At 66.8% G+C, this 7,559-nt stretch overlaps 1 protein-coding gene across 2 annotated transcripts in view; it reads left to right on the top strand.

Moving 5' to 3' along the window:
• The first annotated feature begins 4,418 nt into the window (after nucleotides 1–4,418).
• The window catches only part of DNMT3A (DNA methyltransferase 3 alpha), a 52,056-nt gene continuing 48,915 nt past the window's right edge, over nucleotides 4,419–7,559 (top strand). For both annotated transcript variants that reach the window (XM_054293420.1, XM_054293419.1), the window contains exon 1: nucleotides 4,419–4,447. The gene's annotated coding sequence lies outside the window, so the exon portion shown is untranslated. The remainder of the gene's footprint in view (nucleotides 4,448–7,559) is intronic.

Raw genomic sequence — 7,559 nt, 5'->3', positions numbered from 1 at the left:
CGTGTAGGGGTGGCAGCAGCGGTGGCCGAGGACACTGCCTGGGGACAGCCGGGGACACGTCCTGCCCGGGGAGGGGGACAGGGCTGGGGCTGAGCTGCTCAGGGGACACGGTGGCTCTGGGGACATGGGGACACCGTGGGGACACCACGGGGACACCGTGGGGCAGCATGGGGACACCGTGGGGACACCGTGGGGACAGCAGGGCCTGCTGGGGAAGGTGGATGAGCCATGGGCATCCTCCTCCTCCTCTGCCCAGCCCAGCCCACGTGGGGCTGTTCCCCAGGATGGGATCAGAGAGTAAATCCGAATCCCAGCCCAATCCCAATCGCGGTCCATGGGATCTGGGGGTAAATTCCAATCCCAGCCCAGCAGGACCCTGTCCATGGGGTTTGAGGGTTTAATCCCAATCCCTGCCCATGGGATCTGGGGGTAAATCCCAATCCCAGCCCAGCAGGACCCTGTCCATGGGGTTTGAGGGTTTAATCCCAATCCCTGCCCATGGGATCTGGGGGTAAATCCCAATCCCTTCCATGGGATTTGAGGGCTCAGTCCCAATCCCAGCACACCAGGACTCGTCCATGGGATCTGGGGGGTAAATCCCAGTCCCTGCCCATGGGATTTAAGGGTTTAATCCCAGCCCATCAGGACCAGGGATCAGGGGAGTAAATCCCAATCCCTGCCCATGGGATCTGAGGGTAAATCCCAATCCCTGTTTATTGGATTTGAGGGCTCAATGCCAATCCCAGCACACCAGGACTCTTCCATGGGATCAGGGGTAAATCCCAGTCCCTGCCCACGGGATTTCAGGTTTAATCCCAGCCCATCAGGACCCAGCCCATGGGATTTGCAGGGTCTGTCCCAGCTCAGTGGGATCCTGTCCATGGGATTTGAGGTTTAATCCCAGCCCAGCAGGACCCTGCCCATGAGATCTGGGGGGCAAATCCCAATCCCTGCCTGTGAGATTTGGGGGGTCAATCCCAATCCCAATCCCAATCCCGGCCTGTGTGATTTGGGGGGTCAATCCCAATCCCAATCCCAATCCCGGCCTGTGTGATTTGGGGGGTCAATCCCAATCCCAATCCCAATCCCAGCCTGTGTGATTTGGGGGGTCAATCCCAATCCCAATCCCAATCTCGGCCTGTGTGATTTGGGGGGTCAATCCCAATCCCAATCCCAATCTCGGCCTGTGTGATTTGGGGGGTCAATCCCAATCCCAATCCCAATCCCGGCCTGTGTGATTTGGGGGGTCAATCCCAATCCCAATCCCAATCCCGGCCTGTGTGATTTGGGGGGTCAATCCCAATCCCAATCCCAATCCCGGCCTGTGTGATTTGGGGGGTCAATCCCATGCTCTGCCCCTTCCCAGCCGGGCTCCCCATCAGTTCGCCCCTGGCAGCGCGCAGGGCCCGTCCCGCAGGGAACAGCCGTTAATTAGCATTGTTAATTAATGCGCTGTTCCGCAGTGCCCCCCTGTGCCCCGCGAGCTCCCAGCACGGAGGGAGGGCCCGGGCAGCCCTGCCCAGGGGCCCCTCTCGGGGCTGCGCTCGCTCCTGGCACAGCCAGGGCACAGCCGGGCACAGCCAGGGCACAGCCAGAGCACAGCCGGACACAGCCGGGCACTGCCAGGGCACAGCCAGAGCACAGCCGGACACAGCCGGGCACAGCCGGGCACAGCCAGAGCACAGCCAGGGCACAGCCGGGCACAGAAAGGCACAGCCAGGCACAGCCGGGCACTGCCAGGGCACAGCCAGAGCACAGCCGGGCACAGCCGGGCACAGCCGGGCACAGCCAGGCACAGCCGGGCACAGCCAGGGCACAGCCGGGCACAGAAAGGCACAGCCGGGCACAGCCGGGCACAGCCAGGGCACTGCCAGGGCACTGCCAGGGCACAGCCGGGCACAGAAAGGCACAGCCAGGGCACTGCCAGAGCACAGCCAGGGCACAGCTGGGCACTGCCAGGGCACAGCCGGGCACAGCCAGGGCACTGCCAGGGCACAGCCGGGCACAGAAAGGCACAGCCGGGCACAGCCTGGGCACAGCCGGGCACAGCCAGGGCACAGTCTGGCACAGCCGGGCACAGCCAGGGCACAGCCGGGCACAGCCGGGCACAGCCGGGCACAGCCAGGGCACAGCCAGGGCACTGCCAGGGCACAGCCGGGCACAGCTGGGCACAGCCGGGCACAGTCTGGCACAGCCAGGGCACAGCCGGGCACAGCCGGGCACAGCCGGGCACAGCCTGGGCACAGCCGGGCACAGCCAGAGCACTGCCAGGGCACAGCCAGGGCACAGCCAGGGCACTGCCAGAGCACTGCCAGGGCACAGCCAGGGCACAGCCAGGGCACAGCCGGGCACAGCCAGAGCACTGCCAGGGCACAGCCAGGGCACAGCCAGGCACAGCCGGGCACAGCCAGAGCACTGCCAGGGCACAGCCAGGGCACAGCCAGGGCACTGCCAGAGCACTGCCAGGGCACAGCCGGGCACAGCCCGGGCACTGCCAGAGCACAGCCGGGCACAGCCAAGGCACTGCCAGAGCACTGCCAGGGCACAGCCAGGGCACAGCCAGGGCACAGCCGGGCACAGAAAGGCACAGCCGGGCACAGCCTGGGCACAGCCGGGCACAGCCAGGGCACAGCCTGGGCACAGCCGGGCCCTGTGCCACAGCCTGGCAGCCCCAGCGGTGCCCAGGGGGTGCCCAGGGGGTGCCCTGGGGGTGCCCAGGGGGTGCCCAGGGGGTGCCCTGGGGGTGCTGGGTGCTCCGAGGGTCCCCCCAGAGTCCCCCATCCTCAGCACCCGCCCAGGCCTGGATCAAACCCGGGCTTTGGGCACTGAAACAACACCTGTGCCAGGCGCTGGGAGTGGCACTGGCAGCTCCCCACAGCTCCCCACAGCTCCCCACGGCTCCTTTGGGGTCTCGGGAGCTCCCCAGGCCCAGCCCTGAGCCCCCTGAGCCCCCCACTCCTCCAGAGCCCCCCAATCCCAGCCCTGAGCCCCCTGCCCCAGGCCCATTTGGGTTCCCTGGCAGTGCCCATCTCCCCTGGCAGTGCCCAGCTCTCCCAGCCCAGCCCTGCTCCCGCTGCTCCCCAGCCCCCCCAGGCCCTTCAGAGGGGACTGAAACCCCTCCCCAGAGACCCCCCGTGCCCCCCAGGGCTGGGAGCTGCTGTGGGTCCTGTGTGTCCCTGTGTGTCCCTGTGGGTCCCTGTGGGTCCTGTGTGTCCCTGTGGGTCCCTGTGGGTCCTGTGGGTCTGTGCCCACTGGAATCCCAGGGCTCTGTGCCCCCCGAGGGTCCCCAGGGTCACTGTGGGGTCCCCCCCAGCCTCCCCCTGCCCGGGCAGGATCCAGGGGTCCCTGCAGCCCCCAGGGAGGGGCAGAGCCCCCGAGATGTGCTGGCAGTGCCAGGGGTGGGGCTGGCACCGGGGACACGGCTGGCACCAGTGTGGGGACAGGGTGAGAAGGGATGGCCTGGCCTGGCCTGGCTTGGCCTGGCTTGGCTCGGCTTGGCCTGGCTTGGCTCAGCTTGGCCTGGCTTGGCTCGGCTTGGCTTGGTACTGCACAGCTCTTGACCACACTTGGCTTGGCCCAGCCTGGCTTGGCACAGCACAGCCTAGCACATCTTGGCATGACACTGGATGGCCCTCGGCTTGATCTGCCACGGCATGGCTTGGCACGGTACAGCTTGGCTTGGCACTGCACAGCCCTTGACTCTGCTTGGCTTGGCTCGGCTCAGACCGGCCTGCTCTGGCTTGGCCTGGAATGGCTTGGCTTGGTCTTAGCATGGCAGGGCTTGGCACGGCACGGCTTGGCACCGCACAGCAAGGTTTGGCATGGCACACCTTGGCATGGCACACCGGGTTCTGTCCCTGCCCCAGTGCAGAAGCTCAGCCCTGTGCCATGCCGTGCCATGCCGTGCTGTGCCATGCCATCCCCTGAGCCGTGCTGTGCCAAGCCAGGCCGTGCCGGCGGTGCCCGTGCCGTGCCCGTGCCGTGCCATTCCGAGCCGTGCCATGCTGTACCGTGCCATGCCCTGAACCGTGCCCGTGCCGTGTTAAGGCATCCCACGCTGTGCCGTTCCCGTTCCGAGCCGTGCCCGTGCCGTGCCATGCCCTGAGCCGTGCCCGTGCCGTTCCGTGCCGTGCCCGTGCCGTGTTAAGGCATCCCACGCTGTGCCGTTCCCGTTCCGAGCCGTGCCCGCGCCGTGTTAAGGCATCCCACGCTGTGCCGTTCCCGTTCCGAGCCGTGCCGCGCCGTGCCCGTTCCCGAGCCGTGCCCGTGCCGGTGCGCGCTGCCGGCGGGCTCTAGGACCGCGCGGCGGGCTCGGTGCTGCAGTGGAGGCGGCGGCGCTGCGGGAGGAGGCCTGGCCGGGCAGCGCAGCGGCGGCGGCGGCTCGGCGGGGCTCGGCACGGCTCGGCGGGGCTCGGCGGGGCTCTGCGCCGGGCCCGCAGCGGCCCAGGTAACCGGGACAGCGGGACGGCGGGACGGACGGCGGGACGGCGGCACCGGCACCGCCGGCCCGGCCCGGCTCCGCTCGGGCGCGCTCGGCTGCGTTCGGTTCAGTTCGGATGATGCGTTCGGCTCGGTTCGGCTCCGTTCGGCTCGGTCCGGCCCCGTCCGGTTCGGTTCGGGTGGTGCCTTCGGAAGGGCTCGGGCCCGTCCGGAGGGGGTTCGGGTGTCTCCGCGATGGTTCGGCTCCCTGCGGCCGAGGTTCGGCTCCCCGCGGCCGAGGTTCGGCTCCCCCCGACGCACTTCGGCCGTCTCCGGCGGGGCTCGGCCCGGCCCGGCGCGGCCCCGGTGCGTCCGCCGTCCCGGGCCCGCGGCAGGAAAACACGGCGGGGCCGGGCCCGCTGGGCCCCCCGGCCCCGCGCCGCCCCCGCCCGGCCCGGCCCGGCCCCGCTCGGCCCGGCCGTGCGAGCGGGGGTGGCCGCGCGGCCCGGCCGGCCCGGCCCCCGCGGCGCCGCCGTGTCCTTGAGCGCGGCGCGGGCGGCTGAAGGGCAGCGGGGCCCGGTGGCACCGCGGGCTGTCCCCTCGGTCCCCTCCCGGCCCGCCGTGTCACCGCCGTGTGCCCCCCGGCGGGACGCGGGGCCGCGGCCGCCCGTGCCCTGCCCGCGGCGGGGCCCCCGCGGGAGCGGCCGGGCCGGGCCGGCCTTGCCCGAACTTGGGGGATTTTGCACCGAAAATCCCCCCGGGGGAGGCGCAGCGCCGCGGGGCCCGCGGGCGGGGGCGGCCGGGCCGGGCCTGCCGGGGCTGCGGGTGCTCGGCCTGCCCGCTCTGCTCCCCCCGGGGCCCGGCTCCTTCCCCTGTCCTTCCCCTTCCCTTCCCTCTCCCTTCTCCCCTTCTCCCCTTCCCTTCCCTCTCCCCTCTCCCTTCTCTCATTCCCGTTTCACTTCCCTCTCCCTTCTCTCCTTCCCTCTCCCCTTCCCTCTCCCGTCTCCCTTTCCCTTTCCCTCTCCCTTCTCTCCCTTCTGTCTCCCTTTTCCTCTTCCCTCTCCCTTCGCCCCTTCCTGCTCCCTGCCCACTTCATGCTCTGTTCCCCCTGCATCTCCCCCTTCCCACTCACTGCCCACTTCCTCATCACTTCCCCCTTCCTCCTCATTTTCCTTCTCACGTTCCCCTTCCTGCTCATTTCCCTCTCCCTCTCACTTCCCCCTTCCTGCTCATTTTTCCCTTCCTTTGCCCTCTCACTTCCCTATTCCTGCTCACTTCCCACTCCCCTCTCGCTCCCCTGCCCCTCTGGCTTCCTATGGCTCTCTTCCTTCCCCCTTCCCCATCATTTCCCTTTCCTTTTTGCTTTCCCCTTCCCTCTTGCTCCTTGCCCATCCCACTCACTTCCCCTTTCCCACTCCCTCCCCACTTCCCCGCTGTCTCCCTCCCCCTCATTTCCCCTCTCTCCCTCCTCCTTCCCCTGTCCCTTTCCCTCCCACCGCCGTTTCCTGCCCCCGCTTCGCTTTCCGGGGTGTTTCGCCTGCGCAAACCTGCGGCCAAATGAGATTTCCCTCCTCCCCCGGTTCCCCTTTCTGCCCTTTGTGTGACGTCGCCGGTGTCACCGCGGGACCGGCCGGGTTCCGTGCTGGCTGCCGCGCCGGCGGCCGCATCCCGTGGTGGCAGCGACCCCCGGGAGCCCCGGCTTGGGGCGGCACCGGCCCCGCTGCCCCGGCAGCTCCGGCAGCTCCGGCAGCTCCGGCCCCGTGTGCTGAGTCAGCTCCGAACTTCCCAGTGGAGCGGTTCTGTGGCATGGAGCAGCTTTGGGGACATGCAGGAGCTTTGGTGACATGGAGCAGCTTTGGTGACACCAAGCAACTTTGGTGACATGGTGTAGCTTTGGTGATACCGAGCAGCTCTGGTGATTCCGAGTAGCTCTGGTGACACTGGGTTGTTTTGGTGACACCGGGTTGTTTTGGTGACACCGAGCAGCTTTGGTGACACCGAGCAGCTTTGGTGACATGCAGGAGCTTTGGTGATACCGAGCAGCTCTGGTGACACCGAGTAGCTTTGGTGACACCGAGTTGCTTTGGTGACAAGGAGCAGCCTCTGCTCCCTTGTGGAACAGCACCGTGTTGGTGCCTGCTGGCAGGCCTGGTGTGTCCCAGAGCATCCCGGTGTGTCCCAATGTGTCCTGATGCATCCTGGTGTGTTCTGGTGTGTTCTGATGCATCCCAGTGCATCCTGGTGTGTCCCAGTGTGTCCCAGAGCATCCCGGTGTGTCCTGGTGCATCCCAGTGCATACTGGTATGTCCTGGTGTGTCCTGGTGTATCCTGGTGTGTCTCGGTGTGTCCCAATGCATCCCAGTGTGTCCCAGTGTGTCCTGATGCATCCTGGTGTGTTCTGGTGCATTCTGCTGTGTTCTGGTGCATCCCGGTGTGTCCCGGTGTCTCCCAGTGTATCCTGATGTATCCCAGTGCATCCCAGTGTGTCCCACTGCATCTCCGTGTGTCCCAGTGTGTCCTGGTGTGTCCCGGTGTGTCCCGGTGCATCCCGGTGATCCTGGTGCATCTTGGTGTCCCAGTTTGTCCCAGTGTGTCCCAGTGCAACCCAGTGTGTCCCGGTGTGTCCCAGTGTGTCCCAGTGCATCCCAGTGCGCCCCAATGACCGTGGCTGGCCGTGTCCCTGCAATCTGGTGGCAGCCACCGCTGTACCCGCAGTCCCCGTGCTGTGCCACACTGTGCCACCCCGCGCCATGCCACCCCACACTGTGCCACCCCGCGCCGTGCCACACCATGCCGTGCCATGGCAGCCACTCTCAGAGCCTCAGGCAGTGGATTTCATGCAGGAAGTTTTACTTTGGCTCATCCCAGTTCTCTTTTGGCCCATCCCAGTTCTATTTTGGCCCATCCCAGTTCTCTTTTGGCCCATACCAGTTTTACTTTGGCCCATCCCAGTTCTGTTTTGGCCCATCCCAGTTCTGTTTTGGCCCATCCCAGTTCTCTTTTGGCCCATACCAGTTTTACTTTGGCCCATCCCAGTTTTGTTTTGGCCCATCCCAGTTCTGTTTTAGCCCATCCCAGTTTTGTTTTGGCCCATCCCAGTTGTATTTTGGCCCATCCCAGTTCTGTTTTGGCCCATCCCA

Source organism: Melozone crissalis, unplaced genomic scaffold (assembly GCF_028551555.1).
Source record: "Melozone crissalis strain CALT ecotype California unplaced genomic scaffold, PUWL_Pcris_2 ptg000150l_1, whole genome shotgun sequence".
NCBI classification, from domain to species: Eukaryota; Metazoa; Chordata; class Aves; order Passeriformes; family Passerellidae; genus Melozone; species Melozone crissalis.
The sequence above is the reverse complement of the archived record's forward strand: the minus strand, read 5'-3'. Positions and strand labels throughout refer to the sequence as shown.